General features: G+C 45.2%; 1 protein-coding gene across 4 annotated transcripts in view; it reads right to left on the reverse strand.

Moving 5' to 3' along the window:
- The window catches only part of TENM3 (teneurin transmembrane protein 3), a 562,504-nt gene that overhangs the window by 150,515 nt on the left and 394,024 nt on the right, over window positions 1-17,965 (reverse strand). The window lies entirely within an intron of this gene.

Consider the following 17,965-nt stretch of genomic DNA (forward strand, 5'->3'; position numbering starts at 1 on the left):
AGCCCAGCCTAAGTGGGTGAAGGGGTCGGTGAAGCAGGTGGTAGGTCAAATACCAGAAGTTTCCCCAACGAGGGGGCCATGGACAGGGGCGCCCATTGCCCCACCCACCGTGGGCTCTCTTCCTTGGAGGGTGCTCAAGCAGCACCCGAATGATCACAGGACAGGAGCGCTCTTTGGGGAAGTCTGTGGGAAAGATGGCTGATTTTCAGGTTCCTGTTAATAAAAGTTCCCATGGTCTTCACAGTTTACACTTCATATTGTGTGGGCGACTTACAATGTACTTAGTTCGTGTCTCGACAGCCACCACTCGGTTCCCCACTGATGGGCCCACTGAACCCCACAAGCTGTGTCCCTTTCCCACCCAGGAGGCCGCAGGTGTCCTGGAAGAGCCCGCCATGGTTCAGGGCAGTCGCACGCGTGATGATTTCAGGAGGTACACACACAGCGGCATAGTTTGTGTCCTAATGCTCGTGTCCTCGTGTGAACGGGAGGCTTACTTCATTTGAAGGCTAAATGCAAATTCAAAACGGAACACCCTCCGCACCAACCACGTGAAAGGAGGTCGCTGGTGTACACCCTTGGTGTCGGGGACATTCTCGCGGCCCGCACTCTGGGTGAGACGACGGTGGGCTGGGCTGCGCCACGCAGCCCCTCCCCATCCAGGCCAGGTGCCGGCGACACCTGTCACCACAGAGCAGTTCTGCCGGGACTGTCCTGGCGGCAGCCAGACAACACGTGAATGACTGCGCGTGTCTGCATTCCGAGGAAACCTGACCGATGGACTAAGAAATTTCCACTTCACCAAATTGTCCCACGTCATGAGATAGTCATCATCTTTGTGTGTTTGTTTCAGCCACTTAAAGACGGAAAACCCAGTCTCGCTCGGGATCACCACAGAAACAGGGGGCAGGCTGGACCCGGCCTGCGAGCTGCGGTCGACCTTGATCTAGACCCTTCCTTCCTTCCTAGGATCACACGTGAGGAGGGGGCAAGAGGCTCAGGGGCCCGTAGCAACAGGCTGTGTGGTGGGTTAGAGAGAGAAAATAATGACATGCTCTTTAAAGTGTGTTGTTCCCCTGGAAATGTCCCTCTCTGCGTCCTTGCTCTGCCTGACCCCTCTCAGTTCTGACAGCGGCTTCACCGTGTCACCCCAGGACAGAGGGGAGAGGATGGGGAGTGAACAGAGCCTGAGTCTGCTGCGGGCTGCCTAGCGCCCAGGCTGCTGGGTGGAGTGGAGAGGACTGGGGTGTAACCACAACGTTTGGGGGGTTGTCCCCCGACCCCCAGACCAGGAAAGCATTTTCAGGCTGCAAAGAGGAGCATTGGGGAGCCGACAGAGCTGGGGATCCACGGGGCCCCAGGACAGCAGCCTGCCCGATGCTTCGTGGCAAGTCTGGGGCTGGGGGTGGCGAGTCTCTGGAGACATCTGGGGCTCCCCCTACTGCCTCCGCCCTCTGCTGGAGGGCTGAGGGCCCAGAAACAGCGGGGAGTGACCTGAATTCGCCATAGAAACCAGCGGCATCTCACTAGCAACCAGTGTACAGGCCAGACACAGTCTTTGGTGCTGGAAAGAATTTCTGCAGGAAAGCAGACACACTAAGGATGTGGGCTATAACTAAAATGTTGGAAGCACTAGAAGTTAGGACATAAACATTCCCCTTAGACTAGAAAATGTTCTCATGGAGGGTTAGGAAGAGGGGAAAGGGAATGGATGAGGGCAGAGAGTCCCTGCGCCTGAGAGACAGAGGCCCCCCTGGGCTCCCCTGGCAGATGGAGCCTCGAAGAGGCGACACTACCACCTGGCGTGTCAGGAGAGCAGAGCACACCTGAGGCCTGCAGCGGTAACAGGATCCCACGCAAAAACTGACGTGTGGAGTGCCGGGGGGCTGTTGTTACGAAGAGATCCCCCAGATGCCTGCATCTCGGCACGACTTGTAAGGAGCAGAATTGTTTTCGTGGCTTCGAGAGTGGCGCAGGCATGGCGGCGGAGGGCACCCCTGGACCCACCAGAGGCCACTCGGACGGGAATGCAGGCGCCTCAGTAGCACCCTGGGGATGACACGGAGCAGGAAAATGCAATGGCTTCCTGCAGAATCTTCTAGCACTGGACCCTCCCCACTGTGCTCCCAGCAGCATGGAAGGAGGGAGGGACCCGGAGCGTGTGAGGAAAGTGTCTAGGAATGAGGGGGCTTCGGATGAAACACAGACAGGAATTTAAAAAAGCAAAGGTGTGTAGCGTGCTGAATTGATAGATAAGGATGACCGAGCCACTGCACTAATCTGTCGCCTGTCTTCTCCCATCGGAATGCAAACCCCATGACTTCTCATTCCCCATAAGCATGTTCAGGACGTAGGCAGCTCCTGGAGCACAGCGGCTGCTCAGTAAGTACTGTAAAATAGATACCATGGTGACTGTTGTGCGGGTGTGCAAAGTGAGTCCCAGAGACATGTAGTGCCTTGGGCAAGGAGCCACAGCACAGCCAACAATAAGTAAGTAAAATAACAATAAAAATAGATAGCTAGAAGTTGGCAGTTATAGGAGTGGAATGAAAAGCATCCCGGGAAGACACGCCACCGCTTTGTTCAAAGTAGTTCGGGTCATTTCTTCACGGGAAATGGGATTTGAGCCTGTGTTATGGAACTCTGCATTATCTTCTCCTTAACACTAAAACCGTGTACCTACTGTGCGCAAGACAGTAAGCCAGACACATGCCAGCTCCACATTAGACAACTGCTTCAGTTTCCAAAGTTTGAGATATTAACGCATGATGTGCCTCTGCTCGGGCGATCCTGGCAAAGCACTCTTGCAAGAACAGGGCTCGAGTTACTCCGAGATAACGCTGAAAATGAAGATGTAGCATTCAGACGACACTATTCATCAACATTAGTGGAACGGAAGACTGCTTTACTGCCAAAGTTTATAACCTATTTAAGGCATGCATTTATTCGCATTGTTGCCAGAGAGATATTTTGGCCACCGACTTTAACCCGCAGAAGTACCCTTCCCCTTCCTCTGTCTGAATGGCCGCCCATACCAGGGGGTGTCCGGTTAGTGCCTTGGAGCCATGCGCGCACCATGACTACAGAAACATTCTAAGACATTGGCAGAGACGCCAAAGCACCAATGCACGTACTTTAAAATCACCCGTCTTCAGTATTGTCAGAGCATGTGAGTTCAGAAAGAGTTTGTAAAGACTGTTTGGACTGATGAGTTTTGAAACCGATGACAAACAGGTGCTGTCATCACGTGAGAACAATTCCTTCAGGTAGGAGTAGCCCTCGAGGTAGATGTGCTCCAAAACCCGTGCGAAGGCCTCCTGGACGTGAACCGGAGGGTGGAAGGGGTCTGCGTCCACCCGTGTCCCAGAGAGGGGACCGTGTGCGTTTGTACGTGGAGGGAACTGTGTCACTTCCGAGGTTCAGACAGGACGTCGTCTGTCTGAAGTCAATAGTGCTCTTTCCTTCCCCTGCAATACAGGGTCTGGCTAGCACCGGACAAGCACCTATTGTGACAAACGTCTGCCCCTCAGCCCAGGACTTCCTCTGGGCAGTTTCCAGGGCTGCCGCCACCCTTCGTTTGCATCTGCAGCGGCACGGATGTTTAACGAGCAAACAAGCAAGCTCGGATGGACTCTGAAATTCGGCTGCGTGATGGTGGTACGGTGAGTGCATGAGAAAACGGTTTGGTCCCCAATTCTCTCTCTAAGGCATGTGTGTCTGTGGGTTGCAACAGTCCTTCCCCGTCCTGTGACTCTTTGCCAGGCCCTCCGGCCTTGGGAATATGCTTCTCACGTAGGAAAAATTTTGCAAAAAGTACCATCAACACACACACACACACACGGCTGTGACCCGGCACCCACAGGCGGTTTGCAGGATAAAGACAGACATTTTCTTTACCTCTCAGCCCATGTTTGGGGATGGAAGACATGAATCCCGTGAGCATATTCCCCCGTGTGCCCGGGACTAAAGCGGCCGAGGCATGGACCCCGGGGGAGCAGGCTGGCTCTGTTCTGAGGTTCCTCAGGATGCTTTGCCTGACGCCTGCCTCCAGTCCCCCAGCGGTCTGCACCAACGCCCCTCTCCGGTGACAACCTAGAGGTGCATTTGAGGACCCACGGTCGGACACTGGGACGGGGAAAGTCAGTTTCAGAGCCCCGTCCAGAGACGGCGGGTGCAGAGGGTCACTGAGCTCTGACAGTTGCTTTGTGGCTCTGCAGTCTTGAGGGGGAGTGGGTGTAGCAGCCACAGCGACCAGACACAAGCCGAGGGCCTGCGCGGCATGGTTCACGGTGCTGCCATGTCACTGCCACATCGCCAGGAGGGCGTCACTGGGAAGGACGGCTCCGCATCGGGCACAGTGAACGGCTGCTGGTTTTACTGCTGACGTTGAAAGGTCCGTGTCTTCGTGGCCTTCAGACCAACCTTAGCATTTCGGCTCCCACTTGCTGGTGTGTTTCTAAGCAATTGTCTCACGGGTTTTTTTTTCTGTGGGTCATGTCACAAATTTGACATTAGTAGGGACAAAGACGGAAGCTCCTCACCTTTCTTGCTGACCCCAGGCCTGCCTCTGGGTCACTCCCCTGCCTCTGGGGGGAGAGACACTCCCCCGGTGGACGCAGGGGTGATTTTCAATTACTCCTTTCTCCTGCCCGCCCCCCGTCCTGTCCTGTTGGCTGGTCAGAGTCCCCCTCCTTTCCTTTGTAGCATTGCTTTCTTGTGCCTTTTTGGCTGTGGTGAAGTTCTTCTCAGTTCTTATCCCTAACCTCCTCTTTTTAATCTCTTTGGCAGAGGCACGGAAGAGCAAAAAGTAACATTTTTTTCTGCTCTTAAACGAAACGTCATGTGTTGTATACTGGACTTGCACAGGCCCTGAATTACTTCCGTATGCCCAGTCCTAGTATCTACCTACCCTTGCATCAGGCTTCTTACGTTGCTTCTTATCATTTGTTTTTTTTTTCACTCCATCTCTTAGCAGATATGCTTCGTTCTTTAGTCATTCTTCCCCTTTGATTGATTTTGTCTTTCAAAGCAGGAACCATAAAAACTTACTATCGTAAAAATACAGTAGAAAAATAGTGACGACTGTGGCAGTAAGTTTAAATGTGCCTTCCTACATTATATTATATGTAACACCCACTATCCACGCCCATTTCAAGAGATCCTAACATGAAATACAAAATTAAGTAAATTCCAATGCCTAGTTGGACGTTGTAAACTTAGAAGAGTCACCAGCAGACAAGCGGGTTGATGGTAACCTTTTGTTCAGCCGGCTAATCTGATCGCATCATCCCTCTGACACCAAGGACGTGGTTTAATAAACGAGCACGCACACGGGGCACCATGGAAAGCATCCCGGGCAGAGGTGTTCTGACCCAACTCAAGGTGGTCCGCGTCGTCCCCTTTGGGGGGCAGCAGGACGGGACACAGGAGCCGAAAGGAGAGCATGCAGCCCCCGAAGGAGACTGTAATTACATTAACGTCGTAACTGGTCAGCTTTGCAGAAAAGAGGTTTGTTTCTTCAACATTTTTTATACAGTGTTAAAAGCTTTCATTGAGATGAAAACAGCAAATAATTAGAATAAAAAGAGTGTCCTAGTTACAGTGTCCGGTTTCTGTCCCTACGGCACATTGGGAACCATTGTTAGTGACACACAGACCCTGGGAAAATCCTTCTGTTACATTTAACCTGCTCCATCTTAGGAAGAGAAAGACTCCACGGCATGGGTGTGCTCACGCTCCCTCCTTCTTATTGTTCGTTGGACAAAGAGAGTAATTTACATCAAACCACATGCACCATGCTTAAATAAAATCTGTCAACGTCCTGCCTTCTACTTGTGGTTTTCAGGCAAATCAGTAGACACTTTACCTAGAATTTAGTTTGCTTGCTTCAGATCAGACGCTCTGCTTTCGAAGATGGTGTGGCAATGAGGGAAAGATGGATTCTGTTTGGTCAAATCTGCAGCCTTTTCGAAATCCAAAGTTTTTACTTACGAACTAAAACAATTTTAAGGTATGGGTTCCTTTTCCTTCGGGCAAAATAGAACTTCCTGGGTTTAAAAGGCTTATTAAAGGTCTCACAAGATTTCCTCCACATCAAACGACTCTTCCAAAATGACATTTTCAGATCTAAAGCAAATGAATCCCACACTTGTGGATTAAATTTACCTGGGAATACATGAAGGCTAAAATTACTACCGAGTTCAAAACAGTTTCAGTCGCTTGATAATACTTGTCACTTGGCAAAACAATACATGGTTTGCCTAGCATTCCCTCGAAGATAAAATACTTTTTAAGAATTGTCAAAATACATACAAAATGAATTATTGAGCACTATTTTCCTTTGATATGGCTCATTACCACTCATTTAATTACTTGGTCTGTAGCTGAGACTATATTTATTAAACACTGCAAGAGTTAAAACAGCCTGACATATTTGTCAGTATATATTTTAAAAAATGATATCCATGGAAGATGATTATTAAATGTCGTCCAAGCACTTAGAACCCCTGTAATTCATGACCCACAGTCTCCAGAAGTTTCACTATCAAAGTCTGAATTTTAAATTTCATAACTGGAATATCTGCTAAATGTATATTTAGCAATGTGTTCATAATGAATTAGACAGCCGTAAAAGCAGTTTATTTAAATGATGGGCTTCAGATAGTGATGCAAAAGAATACCACGTTTCCGGCAGCTAGAGAACAGAAAACCACAGAAAGCAAGCCCCTGTAAGCATTACCTGTTCTTCATCTAGGTTGCGTTCCTGTCTGTGTTCTTGACCTTTAAGCAACTGACTTCTCCACAGATACCCAGAGACCCCTAGTATGACGACTTCCTGTGCTTCAGTACTGAACTACTCGGAAGACACCGCCATCAGTCAACGATGCCGGCTCTCGGATGCTCCGTGAGGCCCCCAAGCTAAGAGATGGCAGAGGCTGCCGCGAATTCTCAGGGAGAAGCCCGCCCACATCATCAGATGGTGGAAGGGGTTCTGCACTCACCTACCTCTCCTGGGAACACAGTTCAACAGGCTGATGCCGGAATCGCAGGTGCTGGTAGAGAGAGCCTTGTGAGTTCACCTAGTGGGGGCTCAGGACCCTGACAGGAGCAGAAGGGTACTTAGAGACCCCGTCCCATACGTTAAAGCAGTGGTTCTCAGGCATCAGCCTGCGTCAAATTCCTCTGCAAAGCTTGTTAAAACAGAAGGTCTGGGGAGGAGGCCCAGGGGCCTGGGCTGCTGGTGCAGGGACCCCATTTGGGGAACTGAGGCAGCGAGGTGTTGGCCGATTCGCTGCTTAGCTTCCGTTTACCTTGAAGACTCGCATCAAGACTGTATAACAGATCAGAAATTCTAAAGGCTCCTGCTTACAGTCACTGCTGGCCGCTCACATCAAGTAGTCAGTTTAGAACAAATGGAATTTCTTCCAGACAAGGCTCAATCCATCTGGCCTCGGAATCAAACGGCTTAGACATTTTTCATTGTCTTATGTCACCTCGCTCTTAATTTTACTGTTCCTCCCTTCTAATTGCTGCCACGGATGCCCAGCATTGGAGGAGCGGTGGCTCCTCATCTACCGAACGTGAGGAAGAAGAGCCTCTCATCCAGGTTCAGAATGAGCAGACATGCAGCCTACTTGGGGAAAAAAAAACCCTACACTGAATCCTCATTATTACAGTTAAAGAGAAAGTTCCTTCTTTCCCCATTTAGCTGCTGGGGTAAAGCACGCTTTCCAGGAGGGAAGGGAGCGCCTGGGAGAGCACTTCACTGGGGTGCGGAGGGAGCACCAACCACACCGACCCCTCGCTGACTGAGTCCCTCAGTGACCCCTGTGGTGGCGGGGGTGCCGGGCAGAAGCTGGAACTAGGAATAAAGATTAGCAAATGGAACTCAACAACCGAAAAGCCCTGTCTCAATAATGGATAAAATGGTAACGGTTCAGAAAGGAGACAATTTACCTAAACGTCAATACTTCTCTCTTTGCATTTTGATAATTGCATCTCTGCTATTTTGTGAATGGGATGAGTCTAGAAAAGGTTTATCTGCACGTGTGAGTGTGTGTCTATTTTCTAAGAATTGGCGGGGGCCTGATCACAGTGAATCAATGATTTTGCTTCTAATAGAAAGGAACACATTTATTATAAGAAATTAAACTGAAAATGCTTTGTAGAAAGTAATATACTATGCATCCCTCCCTGGTAAAATATTTTAGATTCCTACTAATGAAAGTGATGCCTCTTTTATAACTTTTAAAGTAATTATGGCATGCATTTTTAAAGAAAAATATTTCAAATAAGAACATCAAACACCCCCTAGGTGAGTAATTAACACCAGGATGTAAATTATATGCGTTCTGACGTGAAAACAAAAGAATAAATATGTGCTGATTCTGGCTGCGACGCGGTGAGTTAGTGAGACTGATAAAGCACTTCTTCGCACTGAGAGCGTGCTGCGATCGCAAATCTATTACACTTTTGAATTGATGGGCTATTATCTTTGGACAATTTTCACGCTAGGAGGTGATCCCGGTGAGAAAAATGTCTTAAATGAAAAGCTTATAAACAAGATACATTTCACTGCTGTTACCTGAATTAATATGCGCTAGTAGTGATTGAACAAAAAGTGGTTTGAGAAATAAAAGGTTTTTAATGCTTTTACCAAAACAATTGCCATATAAATGTATGAATAATTATACATTTTAGCAATTGACTCTGTATCAATTTGTAATTATATTAAGTATATAGAAATGTTCATTTTAAGTATAGCAGTATGTGTTTAATTGACCTCTGAAAACTGGGGGGCAAAATTCCCGAGACTATGAAGGCGATTTGTGGGAAATATATTTGAGTGAATTCTTTAGCATCTTTTACACTTACTTTTCAGGCTTAACTGAGAGCCATGTAACGTAAGCATGACCACAGCTGTACAAAATATATAGGGCTACAAAAGGAAGCAAAGTCTTTTTATTATGACTTATTTTAACTTAGAGGTTTCTAGAATCAAGTATCAAGTCATGTTACAGAGTTTGTTTGGGAGCAGTAAAAACTGAACAACATTACTTCTGAAAAGATGTAGAACTTTTTTTGTTATTATCAAGAAGGCTAAAGTAGCTTACCATGCTCTGCTTCACATTTTAGTTACTTTAGTGGTTTAGCCATGGTATCAAATACATCAGTCTATATTAGATACTTCCTTACATGGTTTAAGACCTCAGTTATACCTACTGTTGGTACTTATTACATACTAAATGTATTGCAATTAAAATGTACATGATAAAGAACATTCTAGAATTCCTATTAATTCTATAATTGCTATTTGCACAAGACTTAATCTATTTAATTGTAAATTCATTTAGTAATTGATGGCCACCTATGCTTCAAACTGTTCAGCAGAGTTCTTTCTGTAAGCTTGAGACAAAAGTGGTCTAGATAAAGTGAAGAATTTCAGGTGTAGAAGTACGTTTATGAAGAATGAAAAAGTTTCAGAGTTTTAAGAGACACTGAAGCTGTCCTAGTCAGATAAATAATAGTGAACAGAAGAATTTAACAAATCAAAACAGAAAACAACTAGTCCAAAGAGTGGAAAGTGATTTAAATAAAGCTCATTAATCACCTACTTACTGTATACAAATAAAATATGACTTCATTTAAACTTCACAAAGTCTCTACTTTGTGTGTGTGTGTGTGTGTGTGTGTGTATAAAATCTACTTTTTCAAGATGAGGAAACAGCTTTAATACGTCAGCGCTGATACAGGGCCAAAGCCAAGCCTGTTTTGCCCTAAAACTTATATTCTTCACCAGTTGCATAATATAGTAGGCATTTCTATATGTGGAATATATCTTAACTCTCATGTAGAACACACTTTTATTTGTATTTATTGCTTATCTAAAAAATAAGAAAGAGCCCTGGCTGGTGTAGCTCAGTGGATTGAGCGTGGGCTGCGAACCAAAGCATTGCAGGTTCGATTCCCAGTCAGGGCACCTGCCTGAGTTGAGGGCCAGGTCCCCAGTGGGGGCCACATAAGAGACAACCACACATTGATGTTTCTCTCTCTCTTTCTCCCTCCCTTCTAGTCTCTAAAAATAAATAAATAAAATAAAAAAAGAAAGTGTTTCCCTTATCTGTCTTTAAAAAAAATAAGAACGTCATTAAGCTGTTATAATATTGAATACGCTGACGACCACGGAGCCTACACTCAGCTCTCCCGGGGCAAAGCCGCTGACGGCTGGTGGCTGAGAGAAGGAGAGTTCTCCGAGGAGAGCGGCTGGCAGGCAAGGCCTCACCTCCTAGTGTCCGGCCTCTGTGTGATTAAGTACAGGGCTCTTCAAAATAGTTACGGATGCGTTCTGCACTGGTCTTAAGCATCTTTTTTAACCATATAAATGTTATTCCATGGCAGACACCCAAAATAATTATAAGCCTTAAAAGTGAGTTAAATATAGAAAAAGGAGGAAGCTCCAAATTTGCTTATCTTTTCTGTGATGACAAGTGGCTATCAGTAGTAGCCTACTAAGAATGTTTTCTTTTAAAAAAATATTATTATTAGCCATGACTGGTGTGACTCAGTGGATTGAGTGCCAGCCTGTGAACCAAAGGGTTGCCAGGTTCGGTTCCCAGGCAGGACACATGCCTGGGTTGTGGGCCAGGTCCCCAGTTGGGGGTGCATGAGAGGCAACCACACACTGATGTTTCTCTCTCTCTCTCAACCCTGCTCTCTCTAAAAATAATAAATAAAATCTAAAAAAATATTATCAATCTGTCCCTTCAAACTAAAGGTAGTATTCAAGAATGAGTGAGAAAGTATTGCTTCTCTAAAGAAACCATTAGTACAGAGAGAATATTTTAAAACTTACATTTGGAAATATTCCCATCAATGTACGAATTTGTTGCCAAGAAGAATGATTGTCATTTATAATAATTTTCAGTTTTCTAAACTGCTTAAAGTCTGCAAAATGTGTTCTTTTAGTAGGCTTTGTTCTTGTTTATTTAAAAATGTGAAAATGCAACAACAGTTTATAATCCGTTGGCTGGAGCACCAGAAAAGTTAGCCAGATTTCAACAGATAGTGTATAATCTCAGCAATATTTGGATTCTAAGCAAAGTCAAACTCGTAGAACAGGAGAGTTCCAAGTCACAATGGACCTTTAAAGGGAACTAAAGAGATTAGATACCCTCTAAGATTAATTCCAGTTCCGAAGTTTGTTCTGGAAGAGAGTCCATCTTTCCCTGCAGCCGCCCCAGCTGCCCTGGGTCCTCTCTGACACAGCGGAGTGTCCCGTGGTGGTGCACGGGGAGACTTTCATACACGCCTACTCAGTGCATGCATGCATCCAAGCCTTATTTTATGAAATATCACAACCCCACCACTGTCACAGACAATTCCCTCCCACATTACTCCCGTCACCTTGTCCTAAAACACATCCTGTCTGTGGAAAAGTCACTTCCCAGTTTACCTCTTCCAGGACGTCATCCACGCCAATTAAATCAGAAAGAGGTGATTATTCTCACAATGCAAAAGCACCTATCTCCAAAGCTGAAAGGCAGAAATGAGCCAACGTGGACGTTCTTGGTAGATGTCCTTTATCTTTATAAATACTAAATCAATAAGCATACTTTTAAACGTGTGGCCTAAGAAAGGAATCAGGAAAAGAAACTAAAGTGCTGGGAACTTTACACATGACAATTCAATAAATCCCTACAAAATCTTTGTGAACTATTATCAAGCTTATTTTATGAAAAAAAAAAGAGAAAAATGTAAGAGTAATTGGCCCAAGTGAGTAAGATGCTGGGAGTTTTAACACAGATCTGTCGGTCCACAAACCAATGTTTTTCTGGTACTCCACGATCAGGGGGAAGCAGTGTTGTATTAGTGCAGGATGTAATTGGAACAGGATAATTCTGGTAGTATTTTAACTGGTTCAGGATATGCGGTGAGATGCTAAGAGGGTCAGAGCAGAATCAGAGGGGTTATCAAATAGAATGTATTAGGATTAGTTGGTTAATTGCACGTCTGAGAATTTAATCTTTGGGGCTAAGAAGGAAGGTTCTGAGAATGGTGTAGAAAACAGGCTTGAGATTAGAGGAGAGAGGGAAAAAATGGGCAAAAGCATGTCAAGGCAAAATAAAGAAACACAGAAAAAGATAAGCAATTATCTTTTGACAGGGCATATGCTAATTGGTAATGAAACCGGAAGATAAAATTTTAGAGGAAAAAACGCAGTTTTAAACATGGACAACAATTAATTCTAGGAAAAGATAAAATCACCGTGTAGTAAGGATGTCAAGTACAGATGAAACACACACACACACACACACACACACACACACGTTAAGGAATGAAACATAGTTTCACAGACAATATCAGTGAAGCGTCAAAGAACTAAAGAGCCCTCACAGAACAGTTGCCGAGGAAGAGAGGTGCGGGAATGAAGAGAGCACGCTCAGAAAAAGATAAGGACCGCATCGGTTATTAGCTGTGACCCGAGCCCTCAGGACAAATGGCACAGAAGACTGTCAGCTTCGATCGTGTTCAGAGAAGTGACTGGAAACGTGTTAGAAGTAATTAAAAATTCATCTCACCTGGTACTATGGGAACTAAGGTTGTCATATATGAATATTTTTACGGATTGCTGGTTATCCAAGACCAAACGTTATCACAGTATGCATTATTTGCAGTTATTATTTTTATTGATTGATTTTAGAGAGAGGTGAGGGGTGTGTTTGGAGGGGGGGAGAGAGAGAGAAATGTTGAGTTGTTGTTCCATTTATTCATGCATTCATTGGTTGCTTCTTGTATGTGCCCTGCCTGGGGATGAAACAAACCCACAACCTTGTTGTGTCGGGATGACACTCTAACCATTACTCTCAATCATCACTCTAATGGGATGAGCCATTGGGCCAGGGCCAATGTGTTAAAATCGCTGCTTTAAAAATCATTTAGGCCTATAGCGAATAATGGAATGCAAATTTTCTTGGTATCTTCATTGCTACTAAAAACAAACTGTTTCCCTCTGATTAAACAAAACAACACCCCGCTCTGCTGTACAGAGCCTTCGCCACACTCACACACACCCAACACTTTCAGTACCTCAAGTCAACGGGGGCCTAACTGCATCTATCAAGGCTTTCGCGATTCATTCCAAACACTTACTGCCTCAGCTAATCAAGTGGTTCAAGGACACGCATAGTTGCCTTTCATTATAACTTGGAGGTTTTTGTTTTTTGTTCTCAAGAACAAAATTAGCAGACTTGGGGTTCCTTCCTACAAAAATTCACCTACTTTTTGTTGAGTGACATGAATAGTGAAAAAACCGAGAGGTTTTATTCTGGTAAAATTATTGTTTATGCTTGGCCTACCTAACACAGAAAGGTAAACTTACTATTTGTTACTATAAATATCCCAGTTAAGACAAATAGTCTCCTTATCCATCGGAAAGAAGGGATCTATGTGATGATAAAAGAATTTGTTCAACTGCTAATCGATTAGGTTATTTTGTTCTATATGCAATGGTTGTTATTATTATTAGCTCCTATTTTTAAAAGACATTTATGGAGCCTCTGTCACATACCACATGCTTAATCGCATTATTTCAGTGAGTACTCACAACACTTTCCTGAGTTGGCATCATTACCGCATTGAAATTGACCTTGGATTTCAGTAAGTTGGAGATGATTACATAGTAGGGTCTCGGATCAAAGACAGGTCTGTCTATAGGGCACATGCCCCTCCCACAGTGCTCCCCTGTGTGTGTTTTCCCACTAGATCGACTACGATTGACTCACGAACGGAGAGAGCAATGTTGACACCTGGGGATGGCTCCACAGATACCGGCATGATGCCCGCTAGACAGCCAAACGGAGGCTGTAGCTTTAGAACTGGTGAATAGTAATTTCACCCATAAAAATCTTGCTTTGCCATCACTTATCTCGGTAACCATCTTTGAGAACCTCATACTTGATAGAATGAGGTCTGAATTTCAGTGAATGTTTTCGGGAGCCAAGTTGTAATGCTGCTGGAGACACATGGTGTTTGTTCTTGGAGTAAATTCAGAATCAAACCTTATCCTTGTTTTATGTTTTAGTGAATACACAGGTTACCTTGAAATCTAACAATTTACACTTAAAATGAAATTTGAACTTTTTGAAAAAAAATTTATTCAGCATGATAACTTCAGTATATGCTCCCTATTCTCTGAGTACTGTGAGAAGAACATAAATCTTATGCATTATTTTAGGAGTTACATATTCTGGCGGTCAACCACAGTTTCTCCTGAGAAGGGGCTGACAAAGGGTTAAACATTTGCTACGACTTGGCACCAGAAATGAGAAAAGTTCAAGCTGGGAGTCACACCTGTATTCCGCTGATGGCTGCCTTTCCACTGCCCCTCACTGACCTCTGTCTCAGTCTGTCCCTTCGGTACAAGGCATCGGGGCTTGGAAGCCCCTTTGCCAATGGGACTGAAATTTAGCAGGGAAACCACACATCCCCTCTTCGCCCTGGACGGCCTCAGGTTACTCCTGCTGTTCCAGGGCAATGGTTCCGATTCTCCTTTCACTTGCCAATTGTCCTGTTTGTGATGAACTGTATGCTCGCCATCGCCCGCAGGCACTGCGTTTGGGCTCCAATAGCTTCCTCCTCTCACCGAGACAAAGTTTTTCTTTTTTTTATGAAGATTGTATTTATTTATTTTAAAATTGTATTTATTTATTTTTAGAGAGGGTAGAGAGGGAGAAAGAGAGAGAGAGAAACATCAATGTGCGGTTGCTGGGGGTCATGGCCGGTAACCCAGGCATGTACCCCGACTGGGAATCGAACCTGCGACACTTTGGTTCGCAGCCCGCGCTCAATCCACTGAGCTACACCAGCCAGGGCTGAGACAAGGTTTTTAAGCCACACATTGAAACGAGGCTTAAACATAAACACCTCCTACAAACCATTATACACCATAGCTCACTCTTCCTCTTTCTTTCCCTTTACCTATAAGAGGCACACCTCTTGTGGATACACACACATCTCTTTTTAAGCCTTTTAAGAACTATCAGAAGCACTAAAGATGAAATATTTGAAAAGCTCTAGAATCCAACTGACTTCTCCTATTTATTAGTATGTAATTTTAGATGAGTTTACAGGGTTTTTGTTGTTGTTATTTCTTTTGAACAAATGGAGATGGTGAGACTTTTAATTATTAATTAAGAATTTCTTAGCCTCGGCCCAGGTCAAATTTTGCAGTTTGTATTTAGGAACCTCAGTCTCTTCATTTTTGCATCTCCTTTCCATATTCTGTGCTATATACCCTTTCCTTCCAGGTACCCTGGGGTCTCTCTCCCCAAACCTGAACAAAAGGATAAGACGTCACACGGTCAACCTAAGTCAGTGGGTTACCTCTCCAGGGATATGTTACGTAATCCCTTCAACGGTGGAGAATCTCACTACGTAGTACCTTGCTAAAGGCAGCTGGTCATCACCCGCAGGTGGAGGTGCAGTGTCTCTATGGGGAAAATGCCCCCGGGTCCGGCATGGCTGCAGCAGGGAGGCTGCTGCCAGGACTTCTAATGGGCCAGGCTGGTAGGCCTGGTGCCCACAGGACTTTTTCCCTAGAACCACCGAGAGCGAAGATGAAAGTCGGAGAAAAAAGGGAATTTCAGCTTAGTAAATTACACTGCCGGCTAGGTACTTTATGTTTTTAAAGATGTAGCCATTGATTTCACATTAAAGCGGCCCAGGACATCTTGATGTTTAAATTAAACATGCAATAATAAAAAGGTGATTTAATATGCAATTTCATACATTAATAATTAGCAAAGCATTAGTTGAACTACAAGGTAAAACGCTATGGGAACATAACTAATGAACTATCAATGCCAAAGTACACTTCATAATAAAACAGGAGTTGAATAAATGTTTTATTAAATGGTTACAAATGAACCATTTTGTTAACAGCTCACAGGGAACTGCTAGGCTACTTAATTCACGTATATAAAGGAGGACCTCGCGGGCAATTAGCTTCACGACTGCCGAAGGTCAGGGCTGCTCCACGAGAGTCCCTGTACTGCACCTTTAAGAGCTGTGCTACCCGGGGCAGGTCTGAGCTCCTCCTCAGCTGCTCCCGAGTCTGGTTGCGGCTATTATCATGCACTGAAGCAGCTGGAGTGTAGAATAAACAGAGGAGAGGCCACAGGCGATCAAATGGCCTGACAGTGAATTATAGAAAATGTAAGAAACGGTGAGCTCCAAAAGAGGACCTTTAAGGCAAATTCCAAGCTAGCGTTGGTGCCTTGAGGCTCCGATGTTTATTCATAGGAGATGATGATGAGATAATGACATGCTGATGAACTGACTTGCAAACGCTCCTGTGGATCTTCACGTGACTCCAGGAGACCCGGACCTCACTGGAGATTGCAGACCACAGCCACTCTCTTTGCTGAGCAGAAGTGCTCCGTCCACAGGAACAGCATCTGTCTCCAGCAGTGGCAAATGTTAAATTCGTCACAGAAAGAAATCCACACTTTTACGGAGGCGAGAAACAGGTGATGAAAAAGCTGCTTTTTACCAAATCAAAATGAAAGCTAGACTAAAACAGACAGGACAAGGCAGGAAATGTTTATGTCTTCGCTACAGCCTCTAAGAAACTGAAATTCTATACATTACTGAGATTTCCCTGGATTATTACATGTCAGCTTGTAACCAACCGCTGTCCATACGCTGGCAGGAGGCAAGGGGAGGAGACCAAGGGAAGCCAGAGAGATCCTTAGCTACACGCACCGAATTCCAGACGTGATGGCCTAGATCCTTTCAAGGGCAGTTTCAGGAAAGTGAGTATCAGTAAAATGAGTATATGGAAAAAAACCAAACAGCCAAAGACGAAACTACACAGTAGATTAAAAGCTTGTTCAAGGCAGAGACACAGGTCTGGATAAAGTTGTTAACGTAGCTGAGACGGGGCCTGGGAAACGTGCTCAGTGAGGAAACCCAACGGAAAAAGGGAAGATCAGTGATGAAGACTACGACAGGGCTGCACCTCCAGGCCCCGCCCCCCCCCGTGACCACCGGAGGAACCACAGCCACGCCTCCAGGGGGGCGTGCTGCATGCTTGCGGGGCGCTGCCGAAGGCCACGCCCTTCTGCACCTGCGAGGTGAAATGCTACGTTTCTCGAGCGGCAATAGTGTAGGACATGGACACTGAGCATGAGAAAATAAAACCATGCTACACATGAGCATTTTTCACATGCTCTATAAGCTTTAGATGTATTCTTCTGTATGTAAATGGGATAATATTGTCTGGCAGATTTTCTACCTACGCCACTGCGTAAAACTACAAAACGCAGCGTGTGATGGCTCACTACCGGTACTGCTTTGAAAGGGGATTTCACCCGGTGTTGCTTTGATACCGCCCCCGAGTGATTTCTGAATACAGAGAAATCGGCTGCAACTTCATATATACAGCGGCGACGGGCTGTCCTCCAAACAGCTGCTTAACCTTTCAGTAGCCAACGTTCACTAGCACGATGTGTGGGAGGACAAGAACACAGCCTGTCTTCCTCCAAAGCTGCTCCAGATCTCTTCACGACCAGGTATGGCTTCGAGGGAGAGCGACGCTCCCATGGACACTCCCATCGTGGAGCCTTTCGTGCTCCCCAGAACATCCCTACAATGAAACATGCTTCTGATGACCTAACTTGACATATCTCATAAACATACGTCAAAAGCATTATTGTCAACCGCAATGCAATTATCCCCATTCAACTGGATGACTCAACTGCAAAATGACTTCTTTCTTAATACATTTTTTCCGAATGACTGTAGTGAATCGGTGTTGATGAGTTGTTCAGTGTGTGCTAATTAATTACGGTGGGTAAATTTAGCTCTGTGTTAATAACCTTAGCGGGGAAAAGAGTCTGTGTACATGACTCCATCGTAAGTGAAGAAATTTGCTGCCTGCCTACTTTTCCTGCACTTTCTAATTTCT

The sequence above is a fragment of the Phyllostomus discolor genome, chromosome 11, assembly GCF_004126475.2.
Source record: "Phyllostomus discolor isolate MPI-MPIP mPhyDis1 chromosome 11, mPhyDis1.pri.v3, whole genome shotgun sequence".
Classification (NCBI taxonomy): Eukaryota; Metazoa; Chordata; class Mammalia; order Chiroptera; family Phyllostomidae; genus Phyllostomus; species Phyllostomus discolor.